The sequence below is a fragment of the Symphalangus syndactylus genome, chromosome 10, assembly GCF_028878055.3.
Source record: "Symphalangus syndactylus isolate Jambi chromosome 10, NHGRI_mSymSyn1-v2.1_pri, whole genome shotgun sequence".
NCBI lineage: Eukaryota > Metazoa > Chordata > Mammalia > Primates > Hylobatidae > Symphalangus > Symphalangus syndactylus.
The window spans coordinates 64,510,810-64,537,883 of NC_072432.2; the positions used below are offsets into that span (position 1 = coordinate 64,510,810).

General features: G+C 38.4%; 2 long non-coding RNA genes across 2 annotated transcripts; one reads left to right on the forward strand and one right to left on the reverse strand.

Annotated features, from left to right (window-relative positions):
* The first annotated feature begins 200 nt into the window (after positions 1-200).
* LOC134731586 (uncharacterized) lies at positions 201-20,998 on the forward strand. Its single transcript, XR_010113992.1, has 3 exons — positions 201-291; positions 14,784-15,022; positions 20,798-20,998. It is a non-coding gene; the product is annotated as an uncharacterized lncRNA (long non-coding RNA).
* LOC134731585 (uncharacterized) lies at positions 6,859-11,030 on the reverse strand. Its single transcript, XR_010113991.1, has 3 exons — positions 10,975-11,030; positions 7,917-8,035; positions 6,859-7,220 (listed from the first exon to the last, which is right to left on the reverse strand). It is a non-coding gene; the product is annotated as an uncharacterized lncRNA (long non-coding RNA).
* Positions 20,999-27,074: the final 6,076 nt, after the last annotated feature.

The following is a 27,074-nucleotide window of genomic DNA, read 5'->3' on the forward strand; positions in this document are numbered from 1 at the left end:
TTATTGATATGATTTGGCTGTGTCCCCACCCAAACCTCATCTTGAATTGTAACTCCCATAATTCCCACGTGTCTTGGGGGGAACCTGGTGGGAGGTGATTGAATTATGGGAGCAGGTCTTTTCTGTGCTGTTGTCGTGATAGTGAATGAATCTCACAAGATCTGATGGTTTTAAAAGATGGGAGTTTGCCTGCACAAGCTCTCTCTTTGCCTGTCACCATCCACGTAAGATATGACTTGCTCCTCCTTGCCTTCCACTATGTTTGTGAGGCTTCCCCAGTCACATGGAACTGTAAGTCCAATTAAAACTCTTTCTTTTATAAATTGCCCGATCTTGAGTATGTCTTTATCAGCAGCATGAAAATGAACTAATACAATTACTTATTGTCATACCTAGGATTTGAGAACTATAGGTGTCTTTAGAAGTCATCTCGTCCAAATCCTGCATTATAAGATTCTAATCTCCATTTTTAACTTGTGCAAATGTTGTGTATTTCAAACCTAACATATAACTACAATTTGAAGAGTTGCAAATATTTGGCCACGTTTTTATGGGCAAGAGATTTCTACTTACAAAGTGAACAAAGATTCTAAATGTCAAAAAGGACAACATTTTTAGTGGCACGAGAACTAACCTATATGTTAAGACCTCTTTAGAGGGCTCTTATCAAGGAAACTCATATAAAATTTGGAATTTTACCTATGGACTAACCTAAACTAATCATTTAATCTTCTATTTCCCTTTGACTGAAAAATGTGGACCACATTTTTCATGGTAAACCATTTACAAAACTTGATTATTAAAATCATCTTGTTGCGTGCTTAGCAGACCAGATAAATCTCAGTTAATAGACTCTGTCCTGCCATATTAAAGGCTGATAATTAAGCATATTAATTTATTTTACATAATTTCTTCTTTCTTTAGAGCACTTCCCAAGTGGTCTAAACTGAGCAGGACTTCAGAAAATTGGGTTCTGTGCACTGGCTCCATTGCTTGCTTGCTCTGTGACCTTGAGAAAGCTGCTTAATCTCTTTGGACATCAGATTCTTCATCTACTATACTAGTGGGTGGGGTTACACTCATCCTCTTTATCCCTTTCTGCAGCTGTCTTAGTGATAAATTTACAAATGGAACTTCAGCAGTGTTGGTCTCATTTGAGGGATATGTCAGAAAAAGTAAATAAGTCCTTTAAAGTTCCTCAGTCAAACACCCACAGAAAGTTGAGATTTCTCAAAGTATAGCTATGACAAGGCCATGATATGCTTTGCCTTTGTGTCATCTCTCTCAAAAAATGTAAATTTTTTTACATTTCAGAATTTAAATTCAAATTTCTGATAGGAATATGTGCTTGTATTTAAAATCATAAAATCTTTGAGATATATGAACTGTTCCAAAACTAAGCTTGGATATGCAATTCTAAAAGATAACCATGTACAATCAAGAAAGTTTTCAATAATCTCTACGTTCAGTCTAAATATGATATTTATTTGAGCTACCCTATTAGGTCAGCTTAATGGTGTGTCATTTTGACACTTCACTTTTTAACTCAGCGTACCTTGACCAGCCTTAGGAAAAAATAAACAAAAAAAAATTAATTTAAAAAAGAGAAAGATTACAATCTATCTAGTAAAGGTTAGCTGAATGAATCCCCAGATTAGATATACTTTAACAAGCAAACAATCATTGTCAGCATCTTGAATTTTGAGCAACTGTTTAGAATATAACTAACGTGGCTCTAGGGAAAATTTTTATGAGCAATTCATTGTTGCTCCCAAAACATGTTTTCAGAATAGATTAACATAAGCAGGCACCATAATGTTTGAGCATCATCTTTAAAGGGGAAAATGATCAACACGCCCCAAATAATAACCAATTTTGAAGAACATTTTTTGAAAAGGGAGGTAATGCCAGAATATTTCATGGGAGACTTGAGGTACCTCTGTTTAGCAATAACATTCTTACTTAACTTCCTCAACTCAGGTTCACTTGATCCCACTATTGGTATCTTGTGATTATCTTTGGCAGAGCAGCCACAAGTTTGCCAGACATATATTTACCCACATCTTCTTTCTACCTTGTACCTATGTACTCATAATAACATTGAAATATTGTGAAATCCTGCGTGCAGGGTTGGGAAGATTTTCTTCCCCAATCTGTGCAAGATATGAGTATTAAGGATGATTTCTCACATTAGCCCATTTTCACATTATATAAAAAAATTGCACCATTCAATTCCACAGTTCTGATTCACCAATAAATGAGAATCTTCCTTTTCTAATCTCTTTAGTAGTTCTTTGTAAATATCTGTGCCCAGAATTGTTCATACATATTATTCACTTCTCTTCCATCTTCTGGTGATTAGGGCAGGGTGTAATTCTAATGATTCTAGTCCTTCCACAGTGACTGTGTTAAAGGAGGAAATTGCCACAAACCACTGTCATGTTGCTAGAACATTAATACTCAAAACAATCTTTTAAATTTGAGTCAGCTTTTTTCATGGCTCAATGACTTCACATTTTTCTCTTTAGAAACCAAAACACTTACAAGGTAATCTATTCTTTAGACTTTCAACATCACATTTTCTCTGAGACAATAGTTTTCCTTCCTCCTTGCGTTACCACTAGATCGTAACAAAATGACAGAACTGAAATTATTATTCTTAAAAGAGACCAATAATGGGAAAAATGGAAACAATGCATTCAGGTATTTAGGCAACATGCAGCAATGTGCAATAAAAATAGCACAGAGTTTGGAGTTAAGTGCATTAGAAAAAAAATCCTAGACCTGCTGCCCACCATGTGACTTTGACAAAGTTATTTAATCTCTCTTCTCCCCAAGTTTCTCATATATAAATTGGGGCTAATAATTAATACTTCTCGGACTGTTTTGAGAATTGAACAAGACCGCATAGGCAAAAATATTTAGTTAAGTGTTTGGTCTACTATATGTGGTCAGAAATATCTCAGTTTCCTCAGTCAACATAGAAATATCAAACTCTGTGGAAATTAAGAGAGTCATCTGAGAAGCCTAAGGAGATGCCCATTGGTGACTGTTTCTCCCAGCTTTAGCAATCTCACTAAGAGTTTAAAAAACAAATGAAACAAACATAGTGGAAGGGAGAGAGAGAAAAACAGATTCATTGCGCAAGTTGTGTGAGGGGAAAGAAAGAGTGAACGCATAAAATAAAAATATGGACATGCGCCTTTCCACACGCAGCCCTAATTCGGCTCTAAAGAAAATGGTGGCAAGAGCGCAGACTGTATGGTCATACAAACCCGGCTTCCAACCATGAATCTGACACACTTACCAGTGGTGTGACCTCAGCCAATTATTTAATGATGGAGTCCATGGTTCCTTGTGTACAAAGTTGGGATAATTGTAACTCCCTTGAAGGATTAACTGATATAATTAGTGTATGTAGAGTAATCAGTATACAATATGCATTCAACAAAGAGTGCAACTATGGTCACTATCATTTACAAAGAGAATTACTCTTAGTTGCTTATTTGAAAGGCCTAAATCAAAACAAATCTCAAATCAGCTTCCAATGGGTAAAGAGCAGCAATGAACCACACCAAACATTCTACTTATTTGAAAGTATAAATGTTTGTAATTTTCCAAGAAGTTGCTAAGGAAGACAGCCTGACATAGAGGACAATATCCTCTTACCTCACACATTATTGGCATAACCATTTGACAGCATTTCTTCTGATGATGTAAAAAGCCTGTTCCACATGTGAGAACGCAAACACTGCCATTTTGAATTGGATATGCCATCCATTCCGCCAGAATTTTCTCTTAGAAAGTGTAAAAATTTGTGGCTATCTTCTTTGACATCATAAGTCTAACTTTAGAGATTAGCAATGGGCTATAATTTTCTTAGTTTCTTTTTTAATTTTTTTTTTGAGACAGGGTCTCACCTGTTGCTCAGGAGTGCAGTGGTCCAATCACAGCTCACTGTAGCCTTGACTTCTTGGGCTCAAGAGATGCTCTTGCCTCAGCCTCCCAAGTAGATAGGACTATGGGCATGTGCCACCACACCTGGGTAATTTTTTTTTTTTTTTTGATAGAGACAGGACTTGCCCTGTGTTGTCCAGGCTGGTATTGAACTCCTGGGCTCAAGTGATCCTCCAGTCTTAGCCTCCAAAAGTGCCTGGATTATAGGCATGAGCCACTGTGACTGGTCTGTTCTTTTTTTTTTTTTTTTTAATTTCAGCATTTACTTTAGCATCATAGGCATTTTCATGTATGCTAAATTATTTCATCCTAACAACTCTGTGAAATAGACATTCATTATTATTCCCCATCACTGATGTTGGCTGCTCATTGCCAGTGAGCTATCAGGGGAAGGAGGTGAGGTGCAAGGACATTTCTCCAGACAAGGACATTTCTCCTGGCAAAGTGGCAATTGTCAGCCATTATCAGCCAGCACTTCTGGTGGCTGGAGAGTGGGTGCACTGGTCTGGGAAAGGGGATAGGGATAGATGGGCATCAGCAGAATTTACTATATCCTCATTTTGCAGTGGGGAGTGGGGTGGACAACAAGGATTAGAGCATTTAAGTGACTTATCATGCTAATATAGCTGATAGTGAAAAGCCAGATTCTAAATCAGACTGCCTGATTCCAAGTCACGTGCTATATCTCCCATACCATTGGTTTGCTGAAGGAAGAGGGGCAGCTGTGAATGCATGTAAATCTCTTACAAAGTGGTAAGTTGGAAGAATGACTTCATTAAGAGCATTAATCACTATAAAAAGTAGTAATCTCCTTAGGTGTCTCTACATTTAGTCATTCTCAACTTCAGCTGATGCCCTGCTCATCTCATTTTCTGAGAACTAAAAAGCAAATCTATAGGCGAATTTCTCTCCAGGTTAGCCACAACTTCACGCTCTTTGTGAGTCTTTTCAGAAATTTATTTTAAACTCAAATCCTGTCCTTTGAGCCTGATCTCACAGAGTAGTTTTTTTATTTCTTTGGAATAATGGTCAATGCTGGGGCTTGACCAGGTGAAGCCTGATATCAAACAGGCTTGTTCTCACATGACATGGGTCCTATACCTCCAGTTTAGAATGACATCTATACCCAGCACTTGCACTGTGACCACTACAAGGCATCACAGTGGTGGAATCACCAGCACTCCAGTTCCTCTTTGACATCTTAGATCTAACATCACAGGTTAGCAGTGGCTTATACTATCTTAGGTTTTGTCCTTCCTTCCTTCCTTTCTCTCTTTGTCTCTCTCTCTCTGTCTCTCTCCTTATTTATTTATCAATTAGTTAGCACCTCTTATGTACCTAGTGACCTAGGCATTTTCATGTTGGAAGAAATCTACTTTCAGCTACTCCAGCTTCCTGGTTGAGAGTAGTAAGGGAATAAGACAAGGAGATAGGCAGAGGAGTAAGAAAGAGATACTAAGTTTCAATTGTCAGAAGGCATTCCCTTCAGGGAGCTGAATAGTCATGATGCCCAGGCATAATGTAGCTGGAAGTCATGATTCAGGGTTCTCAGAAGGTGAAACAGGTGGAAGAGAGAGGAATGGTGGGAAGCAGCATTTATAGAAGCCTATTAGAACCAGGTGCTATGCCAGTTATTTTACTTGATTGTTATCTTCATTTAATCCTCTCATGTTACAAGTTGGTAAGTTTCCAAATGTAAAGTTTCACAGAACAAAAAGTGATTTTTTTTTTTGCTTGTTTTCTTGTTTTGTTTCATTTTTGTTGCAGGCATCGCAACTGAAAAGCAGCTCAGCCTGGCATTTTGACCACTTTGTGCGTCTTCACTGACCCTTCTTGAGCTCCACCTAACAATTAAGAATTACTCCCTTATGAGCTTAAAAAAATCATAAAAGTTCCAGCTTGAGCAACGGAGCGACCCTGTCTGGGAAAAAATATGTATAATATATATTATATATAATATATATATAATATATAATATATGTATTATATATATAATATATTATATGTATAATATATAATATATATATAATAATATATATTATATATATATAATAGTTGTATCTTTATGTAGTTGAATAGGAGACACAGCTTGATTTATGGGCTATTATTCTGTTCTTGTTGGGCTATTATCCATAACTGGTTCACAAGTCTAAGAAACCATTGGTATAATGAAGTATAACCATATACAGTTCCTGAAGATGAATGAAAGCTGTTACTGATTTTACTGCTTCTTCAACATTAAGAGACCCTATCAGACCTCAGTGGGGTCACTATCAGCTCTAACTTTGTTTCTATCCAAATGTACATAAATAAAGATTGAAATGTTAATTTTACAAATATATTGTAAGACTACTTACTTTCTACAGTAAGAATTAAGATCTAGTTTAGTTTTTGATTAATCACTATGTAGAATATAATTCAATAAAGATTTGATATTTGAACATTTCAAGATATTATTTAAATGGCTGTACTTTCACAAATCCATTCTTAAAACATTTGGTATATTCAAGATAGTACTAAATAATTTTTTTTAATTTAGAAAATCAAATTCTGAGCACAATTTATATTAGCTGTCCTATTGACTCAGCAGTTTTCTATTAATTAAGAGTCTTTTGGCTTTCCTGGTTTTCTTTGAGTATAATATACCTTAAAATAATATTTCTTGGGTATCTGCTGTGTCCTGTGAGGCCATTCATTGTACAAAAATGTGAAGAAGAAAAATTCCCCCCAATGGAACTCCTTGCAAGCCCCTCATGACTGTCTTTACTTCTAGCACTTAAGACTGAGTAAGCCCTTTTTTGTCACTGCTGTTTAATTAAACACACTGTTTAATAAATTAGGTATTTAAAAAAACTATTATTGAACAACGGATATGGGCCAGGTACTATGAAGACTCTTGGGATTAAATATGACTGAGATAAATACAGTTCCTGCCTTTACAGACTATACAGTTTAGTGGACTCAACATTCACCTCTAATTTAAGATTCTGAAGTTGAAGGTATGTGGATCTATATTTCTTGAGCAGTAATTCAGCACCTCTCTGTCCACTGATCTAAACTGGTGAAAATGAAAGGCACTACAAGTATTCTGTGTGAGCAGCTCTTCAGCCTACAGTGAGATTAAGAATTGGCAGGCCTCTGCAATGAAGCAGAATACATTCCCACAGCAAATGTTTATTGTGTACCAACTCTTTACTAGATGATGGGGTTTACAATTTTGGTAGCAGTAGACATATTCTCAGCCCCTCAGAGAGTTTTGCATTCTAGAAGGAGAGATGTTTTAAAAATAAGTAATTAAAATGTCATGTAAAATAGCACAGATTTCAATAATAGGTTTTCCTCTCTTTTCCTCCAACATAGTGCTGTAAGCACAGCATGACACAATCACCCAGTGAGATTTTACACCTGCCATGGAAACTTATTTGGTGACTGTGGCCTTGGAGAACCTAGTGCTCTGTGGAAACTGGATCCACAAGTCACTAGGATTATTCAAAATGTCTATGTTCAATCTTTGTATTCAACTCCACAGGGAAAGCCTTACGGCCATCTCTCACAAATGCTCTAGTCTTGAGAAAATCTGTAGATGACACATGATGAGTGCATTTCTTGGTAGGCTGAGTGCACCTGTTTACAGGTGTCGTGTGTGGACATCACAAGCCAAGAACAGACAGATCTGATATGCCTGGTTGTGTCTCCGGAATCATTTTCTGTCATTTGATTACGTGATTTGGCCTTGGTTATCTTCAACTAACAAATGAAGAACTTAGGCCAGAAGAGATAGAAAATTCTGATTCTGCATTTACTTATTCACATCCTTTTCAAACTTTGTTTGGAGGGGTGGCTGAAGGCATTGTTTGGGACAAATTCCTATCTCCAGCCTTGGGTCACTTTCATTTTGGAGGGCAATTAAGTATTACAGTGTCTCCCTTCATATAAATTGTTTTCTCCAAAATACTCACATGGAAGGCATCACAGTAGCAGATACATTTGGGCTGCTCTGTCTCCAGTATTTGAGAAGAGCCATTTCCAACTTGTAGGATTAATATGCAGACTAAAAAAGATCCACACATAAAGCTCCCTGCAGAGCGTGTCACACAGAGTAAGCATGAAAAATGTCTTGTTCTTTTCCTTTCATCATCCCTCTCTCCTTCTAGCTATCCTTTAATATATAAGATAATTTATTTCTAAAAATTTGATTATGCAACAAAATTCTATATATTAGATCTGATTTTCTCATTATTACCTTTTATAAAATTATACATAAATTTTATAAGGAAAAATTATTATACATAAATTTTATACATAAAATTCATCCCTCTCTCCTTCTAGCTATTCTTTAATATATAAGATGACTTATTTCTAAAAATTTGGTTATGAAACAAAATTCTATACATTAGATCTGATTTTCTCATTACTACCTTTTATAATATTATACATAAATGTTATGAGGCAAAAAGAGTCTATCTTAAGCTTTTATGAAATACCTCTAAGAAATATTTTATTTTCTCACACTTAAAAAGTTTCATTGTGTTTGAGAAAATGATGTCCTGATACTGGCAGATAAAATGTCTTTATGAAATTAAAAATGGGATTACATTTTGCTTTGAGAAGTCCAAAATATATTTTTAAATATTCATTTAAAACTTAATTGCAGAAAATGAAAACAAGCTTTACCTGCAGTGCTGTGCCAGATATTATGCTGTTTTGTACCAATAGCATTTTATTTAACTCATGCTGTAATGCTGTGAAGAAAGTAGCTTATCTACAACATTTCACGTAGAAGCTTATTTTCTCTTCCTCTTCCTTTGGCTTCCAGGATACTACACATTCCTGAATTTTCTCTACCACCCTGTTGCTGGTTTCTCTGTCATTCTGTTGCTGGTTCCTCCTAGATTTCTAAACAGTAGCCAACTCCAGTCCCTTGGAACTGAGACCTCCTTCCTTCTCTACCTATCCCCACTTTTTGTGGCTATAAATATCCTCAAAACCTGACAATTTGCACATGTATATGTACAGCCTGGTCTCCTTTGCTGACTCCAGATATGACTATCCAAATGGCTCTTTGACAACTCGCTTGGGCAGCAATAGAAATCTCAAACTTAACTTGTCCAAAATTATATACTCTTCCCAAAGAGTTTTCCATTTCAGTAAACAGTAGCTCCATCTTTCCAGTCTCTCAGCCTAAAACTGCAGTGACATCTTCAACCCCTCTGTGGTTTCTGTGCCCTCTTGATTTCCATTCAGTCTGTTTCAGCTACATTGATTTTCTTTCCCTTTATCCCACAAGGCGTTGAGTCTTTGCACTAGCTCTTTCCTCTGTTGAAGACTGTTTCTGTCTGCTGAAACAGTTTTCTCAGATAGCTGCATGACTCCCTCCGTCTGCTGCCTTAGAATTTTTGCTTCTCTGTGAAGATTATTTTGACTGTCCTATTTACAATGCTAACTCTCACCATCTTCAGCTCCTCATCTCTTCCTGCAGCAGATACTTCCTTTCACCTTCTCTGCATTATTTTATTATTTAATGCTTGTAAGCATTTGACATACTATATATTTTCCCCTTTCACCATTTAGTACCTGACTTTCCAGGTTCCCCTCCTTCCTACACACACACTAGAATATAAACTTAAGAAGGGTGAAGATTTTGTCAGGTTTTTTTTTTTTTTTTTTTTTTTTCACTGCTGTATGCAGTACCTAGAACAGTGCTTGGAACATTGTAGGCATTCAGTATTTATCTGTTGAAGGAAACCTCATTTCACAGTTAAAGTAACTGCAGCTCAAACCTTGGCCTAGGTGACACTGGGTGTGAATAACTGCTTGAATGACAGAACCCAGTTCTGTCTGTCTCAACACACATTCTGAGCCATCAGCATCATTTTGCTGTTAATATTTTCTATGTATATATGTATTTATGTGTCTATCTATCTATCTACTCGGTATCAACTGACTCAAGACTTGAATGTATCCAACTGCCAACATGACATCTCACTGGGGAAATAATAGATATCTCACATTAACCTGTCCAAAATCAAGTGTGTTAATTTTCATTAGCAGACAAACAGTTCTGAGAACTAGAGGTTACCAATGGCCCTTCTCTTAGAAGTGTTAGGATCCCAGCTATGGGAAAGGATAGGACAGGACCAGAGTTCCTTTCTCATGGCCCCAAGTGACTTAGTGTTCCCCTTGCCCTCCTGCCATGAAGCTCATGACTGTGCATGCCACATGCCTCACTTTTCCAAGAAGTCTTGTTTCCACATTCTTAATGCTTTGAAGAAACAGTATGCATACACAAATTAAATTCTAGGTCGGAACGATCTATAAACTGCAGAGTATGTTGTTAAAGGTTTCATCAGTGTTTGGAAAATCTTCCTCTTTATATGGGGCCAATGCAGTGGCTCACACCTATAATCCCAGCACTTTGGGAGGCCGAGGCAGGTGGATCACATGAGGTCAGGAGTTCGAGACCAACCTGGCCAATATGATGAAACCCTGTCTCTACTAAAAATACAAAAAAAATTAGATAGGCCTGGTGGTGGGAGCCTGTAACCCTAGCTACTCGGGAGGCTGAGGTGGGAGAATCGCTTGAACCCGGGAGGCAGAGGTTGTAGTGAGCCAAGATGGCACCACTGCACTCCAGCCAGGGCAACAGAGGGAGAATCCATCTCAAATAAATAAATAAGACATATGGAACAGTATACATCCATTTTTTTATTATAAATTAAGACTTTACAAGATAAAAATGAAAGCTTGAATGTTAAGGTTGGAGGACTAATAAAAGCCTAGAATGCTTATGTTGTAACAATTTTAAAAATATGCATAGTAAATCTTTAAAAGAGCTGCACATATATTTATGCCATACTAATTTAATTTATAAGTCAGAGGGACAGAGTAGAATTGTGGTTAAGAGTGTGGCTTTAAATCCCAATTCTACTACCTACTCCTATGTGATCTTGGACAAGTTGCTTAACCTCTCTGCATTCAGTTACTAATCCATAAAACTGAGATAAAAAGAGCGCTTACTTGGAGTGTTGCTGCGAGAATTTGTATGTTAACACAGATGAACTGTTATGAAAGTGTCTTCATTGTTATTATGGGTCTTAATCTCCACATGTATAATGTGACTGGAAAATCCAGTTCAATCACATCATAAAGGAGCTGCTTAAAACTTATAGAGTAGTGCTTAAGAACACACTCTAAAGTAGGATATTGCTAGATTAAAGACTCATTTCCAAAACTTACTGTCAATGTGGATTTGGACAACATCTTACCCTTTCTACATCTCCTTTGTTAGTCTAAAAAATGGTGCCAGTAGTATCTACCTCAAAATATGGCAAAGAATTAAGTTGACTCTTGTCAAGCCTTCAGATGGAAACTGGCACACAATTAGTGCTAAATTCTCCTACCACACAGAAATAAAAGTAAATTATCAGATGAAAATTTTAAAATGTAGCCCAAAGAATTATCTGATATATATAGTCTTACATTCTATCCCCCTGCCAAAAAAAAAGTGGGGGAAGGAAGGAAGGGAGGAAGGAAGGAAGGAAGAGAGGGAAGAAGGGAGGAAGGAAGGAAGGAAGAGAGGGAGGGGGGGAGGAAGGAAGGAAAAATTCAAGAAAGGAAGGAAGGGAAAAGTTATTTTACTAAAAAAGTGTTGCACTTTCCATTTTATACAACTTTGTTTTGTGATCTGAGGCCTAGATGAAGCCAATTGCTCAGGACACTGGTCACAATTAAAATTCAAGAACTTTTGATAGTCTGAAGTTTGTTCCCCAAACTTAGCCAGAGAACTCATTTCCCTTTTTACAATGACGTCAATTCAATTCAGCGTCTTGGAAAGAAAACACAATGTTCTCACACGTGTCACTGGTCTCATAGTTATTTACCTTAAAATAAGGCTGCATATTTTGGAATAAGTTAAGCAATGATGGAAATCAGAGAGACCAGACCTTTGTCAGAGTGAACCTGACCCTTAGCAATCTTGCCCAATCTCTCTATTCTTTTCAATAAATCAAATAAATATCAATATGTATGGTAGTTTTTATTATGTACGTTGTCAGAGATTTAATCTTTTTCTTAAATGAATAATCCACCAATTTTTGCTAAACTATAATCTAAAGGAATGTAATGTTTTGAACTAAATTCTTAAATCTCCACTGGAGTTTTCTATTGTTGTTTTCTATTTTCTAAAAGGATCACAGGCAGAACAATATTTTTTAAGAAGGTAAATGATCCCTGTATACTTTTGTATAGTTTCAGAATGTCTCTCCTGACCAAAAATTGTCATTCTTTGTTCAGAGAAATTGCATTTTAGTGAAACAGTTACCCAGGAGATTCTCTGATGGTGTGATTTATTGTGTGGCAGCAGCCACCTAGTCCAGTTGAAAGAGCACTGGTATAAAGTCAAGTGGTTTATAAGTAGAATCCCAATCCCTCTCTTTGCTACCTGTGTGACTCTGAATAACTGAGTCCTCATTATTTACCTATCAAATATAACTAATACTTTCTTCTTAAAAAATTGTATTAAAAACCAAATAAATAGAAATACATATAAAGCCAGCACATGCCTAGCTTGAAGCAGATTCTTAATATATATTTGCATTTTCACCTTCTTTGTAACATTTGCTTTATTATACTCTCAGAAGTCAGCAATCTAGACATCAATATGCATATTATAATCATCCACATCAGTGTAATGAGTTAGATTTTACAAATTGTTTGCGTTTACGTCATTGGAAACTCAGGCTCTGGGAAATGATCTTTTGCAAAGCTGCTAAGACACAGAACTGAAACAATGGGCCCAGTTCTCCCTGTGAAATTGTTCTGTGGATTGGTATTATCAGCTCACTGAAGCACCTTTATTAAAATAGATTTGGAAAGTAGCTAGTTTGGGAGCCATGTCTTTGGTTTTGAAAGCTGCAAGCTGGAAGAGCATGTGCGGGTTGATACAGGATCTGAAGATGGAACAATCACATGCCTGACATTATTCCGCAGGAAAAAGCCAGCCTGCTGGGCTGGATAAAGAAAATCCACTATAAAGCGTGTTTATCCTAAGAACAGGGACTGCCCGGCTTCCCTATAAATGCCAAGTGGAACACCACTAATAAAGCGGCTGACATTCTTCATATGCAAGCTGTGAAACTGGCTTTAAAAGTTTATAAAGAAAACAAAAAAGAGAAAGAAATGGAAAAGAAAATTCCAACAGAAATTCTTAAAACACGATTGCAAGAGGAAGTCATTTTTGCTTTCCTGTGCTAGTATTTTTTTTCTCAGAGTGGTTCTTCCACCTAGTTCTGGTGACTCACGTCCTTGGCTGCAGGCACTTTGCTTATCTTGAGTGCTATAAAGCAGCGGTCCCCAACCGTTTTGGCACCAGGGACCAGTTTCATGGAAGACAATCTTTCCACAGACAAGGGGTGGGGAGATAGTTTAGGGGTGATTCAAGCACATTACACTTATTGTGCACTTTATTTCTATTATTACTACATTGTAATATATAATGAGATAATACGTATAAAACTCACCATAATGTAGAGTCAGTAGATGCCCTGAGCTTGTTTTCCTGCAACTAGATGGTCCCATCTGCAGATGATGGGAGACAGTAACGGATCATCAGACATTAGATTCTCATAGGGAGGGTACAACCGAGATCCCTCCCATGCACAGTTCACAAGAGGATTTGTGCTCCTATGAGAATCTAATGCCACAGCTGATCTGACAAAAGGTGGAGCTCAGATGGTAGCGCAAGCAATGGAGAGCAGCTGTAAACACAGATGAACCTTTTCTTGCTCACCCGCCACTCACCTTCTGCTGTGCATCCTGGTTCCTAATAGGTCACAGGCTGGTCCAGGCCTGGGGATTGGGGACTTGTGCTGTAAAGCATCATGAAATGTGAGCCCTCATGGGATCTATCAAAGTAAATAGCAAGCAAACATCTATGCTGAGCACCTACTATATGCCACATAGTAGGTACTCAACACAGATGTTTTAATCAGATATTCTACTTAACTCAAATAGGATTCTGATTGTGACTTCTCAAAAGTCTGTAATCTAGACATCTTTATGCATATTATAATCATTCACATCAGTATAATGAGTTAGAGTGTACAAATTTTCTGCATTTATGTCGTTGGAAACTAAGGTTCTGGACTTACTGTGGCCTTTAGTCTGATTTGCTACTAAGAATATCTGACCAGGAGTATCTATCTCATGTTGTCTCTCCATCTGGATATAAGCTACCCTAGGGCAAGGACTAGGTCTTGTCTGTGCAGGAAAGAATACTTACCATGGCATATGTGGAATACATGGATAACTTTTCTTTGACGGATTACTTTTGTCTAAATTATCAAGTCATTGTTATAGACACAGTTGCTGCCTAGAAGAATTCAGACAATTTGGTTTATATATAGTGGCATTAGTAATATTTTATTTAAAACCTCCAGAATGCCAGCGTTCTAGGCTGTAATCCAGTCAGTAGAATGTTTTTTTTGTTTTGTTTTTGTTTTTGTTTTTGTTTTTTTTAAAGCTTGAAATCAAAAGCAAAAAAGGCAGATGGTCTGAGGGGTTATTTCACTAGGGTTAAGGCAAGGCCTTTCTACAGAGAAGCCGCCTTCCAGTGGCTACATTGCTGGAGTCTCTTCAGTGCTCCCCTCAACTCCTTCATTTTCTATTTCATGAGGTAATTAATTTTTATACAAAAAATATTTACAGAAAACTCTGATTTACTATAACTCCTTAGCAATATATATATATAATCTAAAATATTATAAAACAAATTTTCCCAATTGGTTTTGGAAACTTTCTTCTTTGGCTTTCTCTCCGGTTTCCTCCAGTTGCTTGTTGCATGCCTTCTAAACAGCCTAACCTGCCAAGTGCCATGATTACCGTGACCACATCTTCAGAACCAGAAAACAGGATATCTGGCCCTAAGCATGCACTCATGGAGCAGAAGAGTTTTAAATTTGGAATGCCACAGAAGACAGAAGATAACATGCTTACTACACTTGTAAAGCAACATTCAGCCAGCCATTTCCAGTGCAAATTATCTCATTGTATAGTGTGACAACTAAAAGTCATAACCATAATACAAATCGTGTTTTTCTTGTAATCTATCCTTCAGTTAAATGTGAACTCCAGGAGAGCAAAGACTTTGTGAGTATCCCCAGCACTGACGTCTGTCACCAGCATATGATAAACTGTAGCTGTACATAGGAGAGAATCAATAGCTATTTGTTGAACTGAATACATTTTATTGCAACCCTTTTCATAATGTTAAGATAATAGACATCATAGTGTAACAGTGCCTTAGAAGTGGATATCAGGGACTTGGCTACCACCAACAAGCAACTGTGAATGAGTAACTTCTCTGAATATCTCTTTGTTCATCAGGAAATTGAGAGAGATGGGGCAGATTTATTTTTTAGGTCCCTTCCACCTGTGAAGTGCTATTTCTCTCCACCTTCACTTATGATCATTCATTCACCAGAGCATACAGACATTAGTCATTGCTCAGAACTCAGTGTTTCCAGTAGACATGGATTGGGAGCAACAAAAGTGGACCCAGAGCTAGTTACTGGGGATTCCTGCTTGAATACAGAATGCTATAGCAGTTCAACACATGGAAAGGGATGTCAAGCCTATGAGGAATAAATACTCGATCTTTTAATGCTTCATTTCTAGAGCCACAGCTTGTGTTAAAAGAACCACCTTCACCAAGCAGTCCAATGAGAACAAACTCTAGGACAAACATTCTCTGCCAACAGAGCTAACTAGATAGAGAAAAAGAAAATGAATGAAATCTAGGGAAAAAAATAGAGCCACTCAGTTCAAGACAGTGCAGGTGGAGGAGCAGTATGTTTAGACCGCATCACAGGTAGAACTCAGAGGGACTGTAAGTGATGCCTGGAAACACTTGTTGACCAACAATGAGCTCCTATAGAACCAAGCGACTATCATTCTCCTATTGCAGAATAATTTTTCTAGATACTTTATTTTATTATAATGAAAGTTCCTTCTAATATCTTAATGACCTTAGGGAGTTGGTATTCATATCCTGTTAGTTGAGAGAAGAGTTTTTCCAGTGGGAATGTGAATAAATTTAAATGAGTCACCCCTCAAGTATCAAGCACCACTGTTCCCAGGTTTAGATGACAATTACTATTCCCTCAGTGAACCATGGCCACTCTGAGATTGGGGGTGGGGAGCAGAAAGGAATGGAATGCCAGTGAAACCATCTTCTATTGTCATCCTGCTCTGGGGCCTCACTCAGTTGTAGTCTTGCATCTCAGACCTTGGCCTCTTTGTGAAATAAACATTTCTTGGCCCTGTCTTGCAGGAAAATTAGAAGCCTGACCCTAAAATAAGCTAATATCATCCACAGACCAGGCCAAAAGAAAAGCAGGGGACATTTGGCACAAAGGAGCTCTCTTCAAGAAATTATTTTCCATGTCATATTTGCATAAATTAGTCACGGGCCGGCCAATTCAATGAAAGAGGAAAAGAGCACGCATGACCCTAGTGTGCTGGCATCTTGTTGTCCTTTATAGCTAAGGTCAGACTGTTTCTCCTTTTTCATCATGTCGGCTCCTCTTAGTCGACTAAGACTGGCAAATCTGAGGCTACAGATTGTGCTATGAGTGAGCAGCTGGAATTGCACAATATTTTACTTGGCTAATACTTCAGTTTGTTGAGTCAGTGGCCTGACAAGTAGCTACAGCCCATGAAACAGCGTTTTCTGACTCAATGCATGTGCGAAAGAAGTAGTAGCTAAAGGTTCAGCACAGTAGACACTATTGGCACAGCCTTCTGACTCCACAGCATTGTTCTAGGATCTAGATTCCTCTCTACTTAACTCGGTGGCATTGCTTCCTATAAATTCTATGTAAATCTCAGACCCTTAGTAACATATCCCAAGACACATGATGAGCAACACTTGGTATTCAGTTTTCTCCAGCGCTGTGAAAGAGTCCCACCAGGAAACAATAAGGTCTTTTAGCCTATTAATTCATGAGCAATTTGATGCCTCTTACGTGATAAGTGCAAGTTGAGAAATGAATTTCCTGCTGCTAAAATTCCAACGCTTTAGAAACTCTTCAGTGAACAAATAAAAGTTTATTCTTTGCAATAATGATGGAAACAAAGATTTTCATAAAACCAAACAATTGAAATGTTTTGATAAATGCCTGCAGAGTTGGCTAGGTTTCTAAACTATCAAATAATGAGTTTACCTCTTCTTACAGTTTTTCAAGAATCCATTGAAGAATCAAGATAGGAAAGAGTATGATTCTTCATTTTTCCTAGTCATGCTCCATTGCTCTATGTTATCATAAAAGGACTTTAATTAAAGTGTTATTCCATTAATTGCCCAAGATGTCATATTTGAAAGAAATAAATGCTTATATATGTATGCTTACATGTCCCATCTGGAAGTCTTAACCTTTAAAACTGTACTCCAGCCCCTTCCCCAAACGTCCTTCCCCAATTCCTTATGCACTTACTGGATTCAAAGCACAACACTATAAAAGCGGCAAGAAGAAAAAAATATATAAATTGAAAGAAAACTTTTTTCAGAAAGGTAATTAAATTCAATGTAACAATAATAACTACTTGTTTTCAAAACTCAGCTCTTCAACTATTTCTCCTAGAATTTTTTTCCAAAACTCTTACTCCAAGTCTAACACTCCATCTCATTTTTCTCTTTCATGATTATGTGTTTTAACTCATAGGTATACTCTTGAAGACAGGGGCTATCCCTGAGACCTATCCCACATCCTGAGAAGGGCTTGGCACTCTCCTTGTCAGATAGCCTGTTGCCTCCTCAGCCATACTGTGAGCTCCTTGATAGAAAGAATTGTGTTATCTGTGGCTCTCAGAGCCCTATTCAGATACTTGATGCTTAACATGTGCTTGTAGAGTCGGTAAACTGAATGTATGTGGAGCCTCCAGAACTGGGTTCCCATTGAGGATGACAGGGAACAGATCAATCCTTGTCCCACATGGCCTAAATCTTAGTTTGACAAATATCTGGAAAGAATTACAAAAATATAAGGTAGGAATGACTTGGGAGTCCAGAGTGGTGTCTGAACCCTAGTCACTGCCTTGGGCACACATTTCTCATACTGTTGCAATGTCACAGTTATTGACTTTTGGTTCACTCAGTTGGTCATCTCCTTAAAGTTGGTTAAGGACCCTCATACCCCTCATCCTACTGTTTTCTCCTACTCCAAACCTCCTTTGCTCAGGACTTCCAGTGGTTCCCTCCTTTTACCCTCAGTATCAGCCCTTCACCCCTAATTCTTTGCCTGCCAAATGACATAGGAGCAAAGGATGAGAGGGAGCTGTCCTGGAGGGAAGTAGTACCTGCAAGGTAATCAGACCTTTCATACTACTCAGATCTTGTGGCCATCTCATGTGTGATTATGTTACAAGGATGTTTGTTTCCCTTATGATTTCATGCTATATGAACTCAATCTCAGGAAGAAAAGGAAAGAATTTTCAAGGCTCATCCTGCTACTTATGAGTTTTGTTTCAGAATGTTGCCTCCGAGATGCCTAATGCCTTGCAAGAGAGAAAGCTAGGCAGGCAAATTAACACATGGGCCTCAAAGCTCCCCTGCGAGATGGGAAGTTCAGATCTCTGTAGCTCCATAGTGAAAGATATCAGAAGCAACCCCTCTCTGGATCACCAGGACTTCAGAGTTGCTTGCTCATAACCAGACAACTTGTGAAGTCTTCTGTAAAATTTTATGATGAAGGCTAAAGAGAAAAGAAGTAAAACCCTCTCTAACACTTATACACAGAGCCCTGTGACCCTGACACTTAGCATATCTTTCACAGCGTTCTCTACTGCGGTCATCTCACCTCTCACCATGGATTTTTCTATTCCATTTTTTGAATTGTAAGATATGTCACATTCACGAAAAAAAAAAAAAAGTGAAAAGAACACATATCTGGCTGAGCACAGTGGCTCACACCTGTAATCCCAGCACTTTGGGAGGCCAAGGCAGGTGGATCATCTGAGGTCAGGAGTTCAAGACTAGCCTGAGCAACATGGTGAAACTCCGTCTCTACTAAAAATACAAAAATTAACAGGACATGGTGGCACATGCCTGTAAATCCCAGCTACTTGGGAGGCTGAGGCAGGAGAATCGCTTGAACTCGGGAGGTGGAGGTTGCAGTAAGCAGAGATCACTCCATTACACTCCAGCCTGGGCAACAAGAGCAAGACTCCACCTCAAAAAAAGAAAAAAAAAAAGAACACATACCTATAGTTTAAAACCATTATTATAAATGTTAAACACAAATAAATGGTAAATGTTCATATGTGCAACCACCATTCAGATAAAGAAATAACACATTACCAACATTCTCAGAACCCTCTTCCCTATTTCACCTCTTCCTGTTCCCTTTGAGTAATCACCTCCTGATTTTTTCCATAGTCATTCCTTTGCCTTTCTTTATACCTTTACTATCTGTGTATGCATTTCTAAACAATCCAACCTATGTTGTCTGCTTTTGTGCTTCACATAAGTGAAATCATACTTTTTGTATTTTTTGTGCCTTGCTTCATTTGCTCCACAATATGTTTGTGTAATTCATCCATGACATTCCATGCAGCCATAAGTGGTTTATTTTATTTGCCATTAGGAATTAAGAGCAGAGACTCTAGAGCCAGACTTCTCCGGTTTAAATCTCAGCTCCATTCTTGTTCAGAGGTGTAAACTTGTGCAAATTATTTCCATCTTTCTGTACTTTAGCTTTAATTTACCTGGAGCTGATTGCGGGGTATGGTGTAAGTTAAGGGTCTTAGGTAGACCTCCCTGGGAAGATCTCTGAGATGGTGGTTTGTAAACATGTCATTTATTGGAGCATGAGCATGGGAACAATACCTGAAAAAAGGTGAGGAAGGCAGATTTGGGCAGAGGAGAAACTTGAATGGTGAAGCATATGCAGTGGAGGTCTTGGCAGGTCCCATAGTAGCTTTCAGCTTGTCTCAAATTGATAGAATGTATCCCCACATCAGCCAGTCTCTGGATGTGAGCTGCCTTCAGGGAGGGACCACAGCCTTCAGCAAGGCAGCTCCTTTAGGCCAAGGGCAATTCCTGAGGAGCGATTCAGCTGTGACCTGTCAACCAGCAATATTGTCACCACTCTGAAGGGAAGAACTGGGAAGGGCACCACAGCATCCGATACAGGGTCCAATTTACTTTTTTCCCATACAGATACTCAATTGTCCCAGCACCTTTTTCCACGTTATGTAATGCTACCTCTTTCTTATCAAGTGCTCATACAGTAGTCTATTTCTGAGGTTATTAAAAGTTATGTTTCTGGCCAGGTGTGGTGGCTCACGCCTGTAATCCCATCACTTTGGGAGGCTGAGGCGGGTGGATCACGAGGTCAGGAGATGGAGACCATCCTGGCTAACACGGTGAAACCCTGTCTCTACTAAAAATACAAAAAAATTAGCCAGACGTTGTGGTGGCCCCCGTAGTTCCAGCTACTCGGGAGGCTGAGGCAGGAGAATGGCGTGAACCCGGGGGACGGAGCTTGCAGTGAGCTGAGATTGCGCCACTGCACTCCAGCCTGGGCGACAGAGCAAGACTCCGTCTCAAAAAAAAAAAAAAAAATTATGTTTCCTCGGTCAATTATCTGATTAAAACAAATTGATATCAACATGTATATAGAAAATTACCCAATGGAATAAAGAACTAAGAAAGAGGATTTGACATATTAGATATCAAGAGTTGCTGTAATGATCTCTTTTTTCACAGTCTCTTTCCTTCCTTTTTCACAATTTCTTTCCTTCCTTTTCTTCCACATGAAATGTCCTCACCTGTCTTGTCCACCAGGGATGCAGAGTTTACTGTGCTTTCTTCAAGACTAAGCTGAAACATGATTTCCCCTCGGAAGCCGTCATTGGCCTCAGATCCTTCTTCCTCTGTCACTCTTCAGAACTTCAAGTGCTGTCTCATAAACTGTGCCAGTTCAAGCCTTGTGTGACATCCTATAGCTGTATGATCTTGGACTAGTTTATTTAAACAATATATTATAGACATGCTTCACAATTTTCTGTAAAAATTCAAATTAAAGTGTTAACTATTACCACTTAGCTCTATAATATAGCTCAAATTATTTTTATTTGCCATTACAGACAATGAGTTTCTTCGGTGCAGGGATCATGGACCATTCAGCTTTGGATCCCTATCACCTAGCATAGTTTTATCATATGGAGATGACTGAGATTCAAGATGGTAAGGCTCATAATCAAGAATACAAGTAGTACATTGGTTCACTGGAAAGAATGGTCAGACATTCATATACAAGTCACTTATTTCTGGAAATAAAGCCACAATATTGAATAATGTAGCTTCAAGCCAGGATGCCAGCAATTCTTTTCTTAATTCAACGTTCTCATTTTCCATCTACTCTTTTCTCTAAGTAAAGGATGCCCCCACTCACCACCTTCCCTGCCCTACACAGAACCCCAGATTTCCCTGTAGGCTGGGGGAAACAGATAATCTGAAGGAGAAGGAGAAGCAGGAGGAGGAGAGGAAAGAACAAGAAGACAAAGAAGGGGAAGAGGAGGGAAAAAAGAAAAGGAGGAAAGGATGGAGAGAAGAAAAAGAAGAAAGAAAAGAAGGAGAGGGAGGAGAAGAGTGGAGAAAAGAGGAGAAGGAGAAAACTATCGCCATATAATATTTATGCATACCTTTCCTTTTTAAGGGTCTAAACAGGATATTACATAATATTCCAGTGTGAAATCTTTGGAGTATTTTTCAAAACATCTAAGATTTCCTAAGGAAAAAGAGTCCCAGAATTGACTTTACCTATCTAGAGAGTGTGCCACTAGAACAATGAACAAGTATGACCCCCCCAAAAAAAAATAAATAAATAAATCTGTGTTTACTACGGAAGCTCAGGAAGTAGGTTTTGGACAGTTTTTTGTTTTGTTTTGTTTTTGAGATGAAGTTTTGTTAGTGATGTTAGCTCAGTGCAATCTCTGCCTCCTGGGCTCAAGCGATTCTCCTGCCTCAGCCTCCCAAGCAGCCAGGATTACAGGTGCCCACCACCATGCCTGGCTAATTTTTGTATTTTTAGTAGAGACAATTTCCCCATGTTGGCCAGGCTGGTCTTGAACTCCTGACCTCAAGTGATCTACCTGCCTCGGCCTCCCACACTACTGGGATTACAGGCGTGAGCCACCATGCCCGGCCTTGGACAGTTTTAAAATAATTACTTTATCTTGCTTCTAAGCATTGATCATTCAGAAATACTGAGGTCTACTTTAAAAAAAAAAGTCGATTTATTCTGCTTTCGAATTTTTATTTTAACAAACAGGAAGCTAAAATATTGGACTGCTATTATAATGAATGTGTGAACTATACTGGCTTATACTTAGGAACGGAAAACCAAACACTGTATGTTCTCACTTATAAGTGGAAGCTAAGCTATGGGTTTGCAAAGGCATAGAGAGTGATATAGTGGACTTCGGAGACTCAGAGCAGGGAGCGTTAGAGGAAGGTAAGGGATAAAATAACTACATCTTGAGTACAATGTATACTACTTGGGTGATGAGTGCACTAAAATCTCAAACTTTACCACTATGCAATTCATCCGTGTAATCAAAAGCTACTTGTACCCTAAAAGCTATTGAAATTAAAAAATATATATATATATAGCCAATATCTAAAAAATATAGTACAGAGTTGGAGAAACTGAGGAGCCTATCTCTGAATCTGTTCACAAGGTCAAAAAGAGTTTTTCTGTTTGTTGTAAGTCTTGTATTGTGAGCTCCATGAATTAGGAGGTTTATTTTTCCCTGAACCACATTTGTCTTCACTGAAAGCACCAGTAAATGGAGATTCTGGCGCAACTCAGTGAAGCAGAAATGTGCTTCCTCCTTTGGAGCTTGATCTCCTGAGTAGCTGTTATTGTAGGTGATCGTATGACACAGCTCAGAACCTCAGTAATTTTAGTAGGCCAGTAGGGCATTAGAGAAGTAGGTCATTCCGGCTGCAGTCCTGCCAGAACAGGCCTTTGGAATTTGCTATTGTTTTCTTCCAGGAACAAGCAATAGGGTACATTGTTAGCCCTGCTACGTGCAACTGGATGCCACAGTAAGTTTTAGTGGCAAAGCTCTAATTAGATAAGATATTACCCTACTCAGAAGAATAACAGCATTAAGAATGAGAGTTTCAGAATGTGCTGCATTTGTTACCCTCCTTCAGCACATGACTAACTGAATAGCAGGTAGGTGAGGGCCAAAGCTCAGATCAGCATGGAGATGCCCTTTCCAAGCCTGGGGAGGATACTTTATGGAGTCATTATTTTACGTTTCGTGCTCCCTGCCCACTTTGTACTCTCTTGCTCTGGGGGAGCTCCAAATTAATTGGGTCTAAAGCAGAATATCTCTAAAGACTAGCATTTTATTTTTTGTAAAAGCCTGAAGTAATTGAGGTTATCATAGCAATTCTGGAGTGGAGAGGATAAAGAGAAGAGTATCTTTGAGCGGAAGGAGACCTGAGAAGGAAAGAGAAGGTATATTATCCAGGACTAAGAAATACATAAGGCCGGACGTGGTGGCTCAAGCCTGTAATCCCAGCACTTTGGGAGGCCAAGGCAGGTGGATCACGAGGTCAGGAGTTCGAGACCAGCCTGACTAACATGGTGAAACACCATGTCTACTAAAAATACAAAAAAATCAGTGGTGGCTCATGCCTGTAATCCCAGCTACTCAGGAGGCTGAAGCAGGAGACTCGCTTGAACCCGGGAGGGGGGTTGTAGTGAGCTGAGATCGCACCATTGCACTCCAGCTTGGGCGACAGAGCAAGACTCTATTTCAGAAAAAAAAAAAAAAAGAGGAAAAAAAGAAAAAAAGAAAAGAAGTACATAATAAACATATGACTTTCTACTTGGAATGAGGACCTGGACCTCTCCTGTCAGGTCTCCAGAGAGGTGACAGGATTCTGGGAAAATGGTTGTATTTTATACATAGGAAAGTTAGACCCAAGATTGGAGTTTTCAACTTGGCAAAAATTTCTGAACTCCAACTGTGGTCTCCTGATCTGTGTTCCATGCTTGGGCTTTCTGTGCTCCAAACATGCAGCTCTGCAATTCAATGGACACTGTGGGTTTGGAAAATGGGTCTTTTAGGAATAGCAAGACAAGGGGGACATTCTCCAAATGTTTTTTGTGATTTTGTTTGTTTGTTTGTTTTTTGTACATGTTTCCTGGGACCTTAGAAGTGTCTAGGAAGTAAGGTGATAGAAACCAAGGAGCCCATTAAAGACTGAAATGAAATATCCTATAGTTCTGGTGGAATGGGGAGTAAGGGTCAAATTTAATATCACTTGAATGTGTAAAAGGAATGTGAATTTTCCCATAGACTTAAGATTTTAATGTAAAATTCATATTCATCACACAAACCTTGAAGATACTAAAAAGGCCTTGACTCAAAAGCAAGAAGTGTTTGAGAGGCAGTACATAAAAGATGGACTTTTTATTAAAGGCAGGTTGGGAACCCAGAATTGTAAACTTATGGTATTGATTTTGCTATGGGTCTTGATCTTAAATACTACAGGTGTACAACAGAGCTAATGACCACTTCTTATCTCATAAAAGCATCATCTGTTATTCCATGTGCTTTTGTGACTCGATAACACAAGATAAGGCAAATTGTCTGCATAAAAGTGTGTCATGAAAGGGTTGCACTCCAGATACATATGTGTAAATGAAGCTCTGTGTACAATCCAAAGATTTATAAGCCTTAACAAATGACTCGTTTATGTAAAATAATGTTGATTTAATTAAAATTTTATCAACAAAGAATGTGAATAGTTCTTAGTAACATGTATAAATAATATTTGACCTGCAGGATTCTGAGAGTGCAAAACTGTCCTTCAAAACACAAAGCATTAAACAGGGTGCATACATATCACAAAGTTAGTAGAAACTGGAAATTTGCCATTTTTCTAGTATTTTAAAAATTGGACAAAATTCACTTGGAATGGATTCCTGAAAACAACCATATGGAATTCTGAAACAATGAATGCAAAAAATTAAAAATTCCCCTGCAACTGTTACAGTAAAAAAAAAGAAAAAAAAACTATTGGACCATTGATGATAGCAAGAAACACCTAGAATTTCATCTTTGAAATCTCCATGTTGAGTCATTTATTTAATAAGGTAAAAGTGTTTACAATCCATTGTTCCTTTACCTTTTCACCGTCCTTTATCTCCTCATGCTCCTGCTTTGCTCCTAACCAGCTTAGCCTCCCCGGTCCTTCAGTTTAATCTTTCCCTTGCCCCTTTTCCTTTGATTAAGTTTTCTGCCAAAGTCCTAATTCCAAGTAAATTCAGCTGCACCTTGGTCTCCTGAATATGAGTGGAGAAAAACATAAAACCATTCTAACTAGTGTCTCTAAATTCGTGACCACCAATCTTAAGGAGCTCCTTGGAAAACCCTTCTACTCTCTATTACTCCAACACTGCTTTTGTACTGTCTCACACAGCCTAGAGACCTTGCTTCCTATTTCACTTAACAAAATAAGCAATCAGAAAAGAAATTTCATCCACCCACCACCACCACTCTACCAATATGCCAGTATCTGAACCAACTTCTATGCCTTCTGTTACAGTGAATCAACTACTATGCCCCTTTTTAAGGCCAACCCCTTCAACTCTATGGGATTTCTTTCACTTTCAGCTATTCAAGGTTATCATTGCAGCAGCTGACCTTCTCTCTTCTGTTTCATTAATTTTCCTCTCTTTAGAGCTATGCTGTCCAATTCACTAGCCACTAACTCGTGTGATTATTTAAATTCAAATGGTACTGGTACCACAACAGAGACATAGATCAATGGAACAGAACAGAGCCCTCAGAAATGATGCCGCATATCTACAACTATCTGATCTTTGACAAACCTGACAAAAACAAGAAATGGGGAAAGGATTCCCTATTTAATAAATGGTGCTGGGAAAACTGGCTAGCCATATGTAGAAAGCTGAAACTGGATCCCTTCCTTACACCTTATACAAAAATTAATTCAAGATGGATTAAAGACTTATATGTTAGACCTAAAACCATTAAAATCCTACAAGAAAACCTAGGCAATACCATTCAGGACATAGGCGTGGGCAAGGACTTCATGTCTAAAACACCAAAAGCAATGGCAACAAAAGCCAAAATCGACAAATGGGATCTCATTAAACTAAAGAGCTTCTGCACAGCAAAAGAAACTACCATCAGAGTGAACAGGCAACCTACAGAATGGGAGAAAATTTTTGCAACCTACTCATCTGACAAAGGGCTAATATCCAGAATCTACAATGAACTCAAACAAATTTACAAGAAAAAAACAAACAACCCCATCAAAAAGTGGGCAGAGGACATGAACAGACATTTCTCAAAAGAAGACATTTATGCAGCCAAAAAACACATGAAGAAATGCTCATCATCACTGGCCATCAGAGAAATGCAAATCAAAACCACAGTGAGATACCATCTCACACCAGTTAGAATGGCCATCATTAAAAAATCAGGAAACAACAGGTGCTGGAGAGGATGTGGAGAAATAGGAACACTTTTACACTGTTGGTGGGACTGTAAACTAGTTCGACCATTGTGGAAGTCAGTGTGGTGATTCCTCAGGGATCTCGAACTAGAGATACCATTTGACCCAGCCATCCCATTACTGGGTATATACCCAAAGGACTATAAATCATGCTGCTATAAAGACACATGCACACGTATGTTTATTGCGGCACTATTCACAATAGCAAAGAGTTGGAACCAACCCAAATGTCCAACAATGATAGACTGGATTAGGAAAATGTGGCACATATACACCATGGAATACTATGCAGCCATAAAAAATGATGAGCTCGTGTCCTTTGTAGGGACATGGATGAAACTGGAAAACATCATTCTCAGTAAACTATCGCAAGGACAAAAAACCAAACACCGCATGTTCTCACTCATAGGTGGGAATTGAACAATGAGAACTCATGGACACAGGAAGGGGAGCATCACACTCTGGGGACTGTTGGGGGGTGGGGGGAGAGGGGAGGGACAGCATTAAGAGATACACCTAATGCTAAATGACGAGTTAATGGGTGCAGGAAATC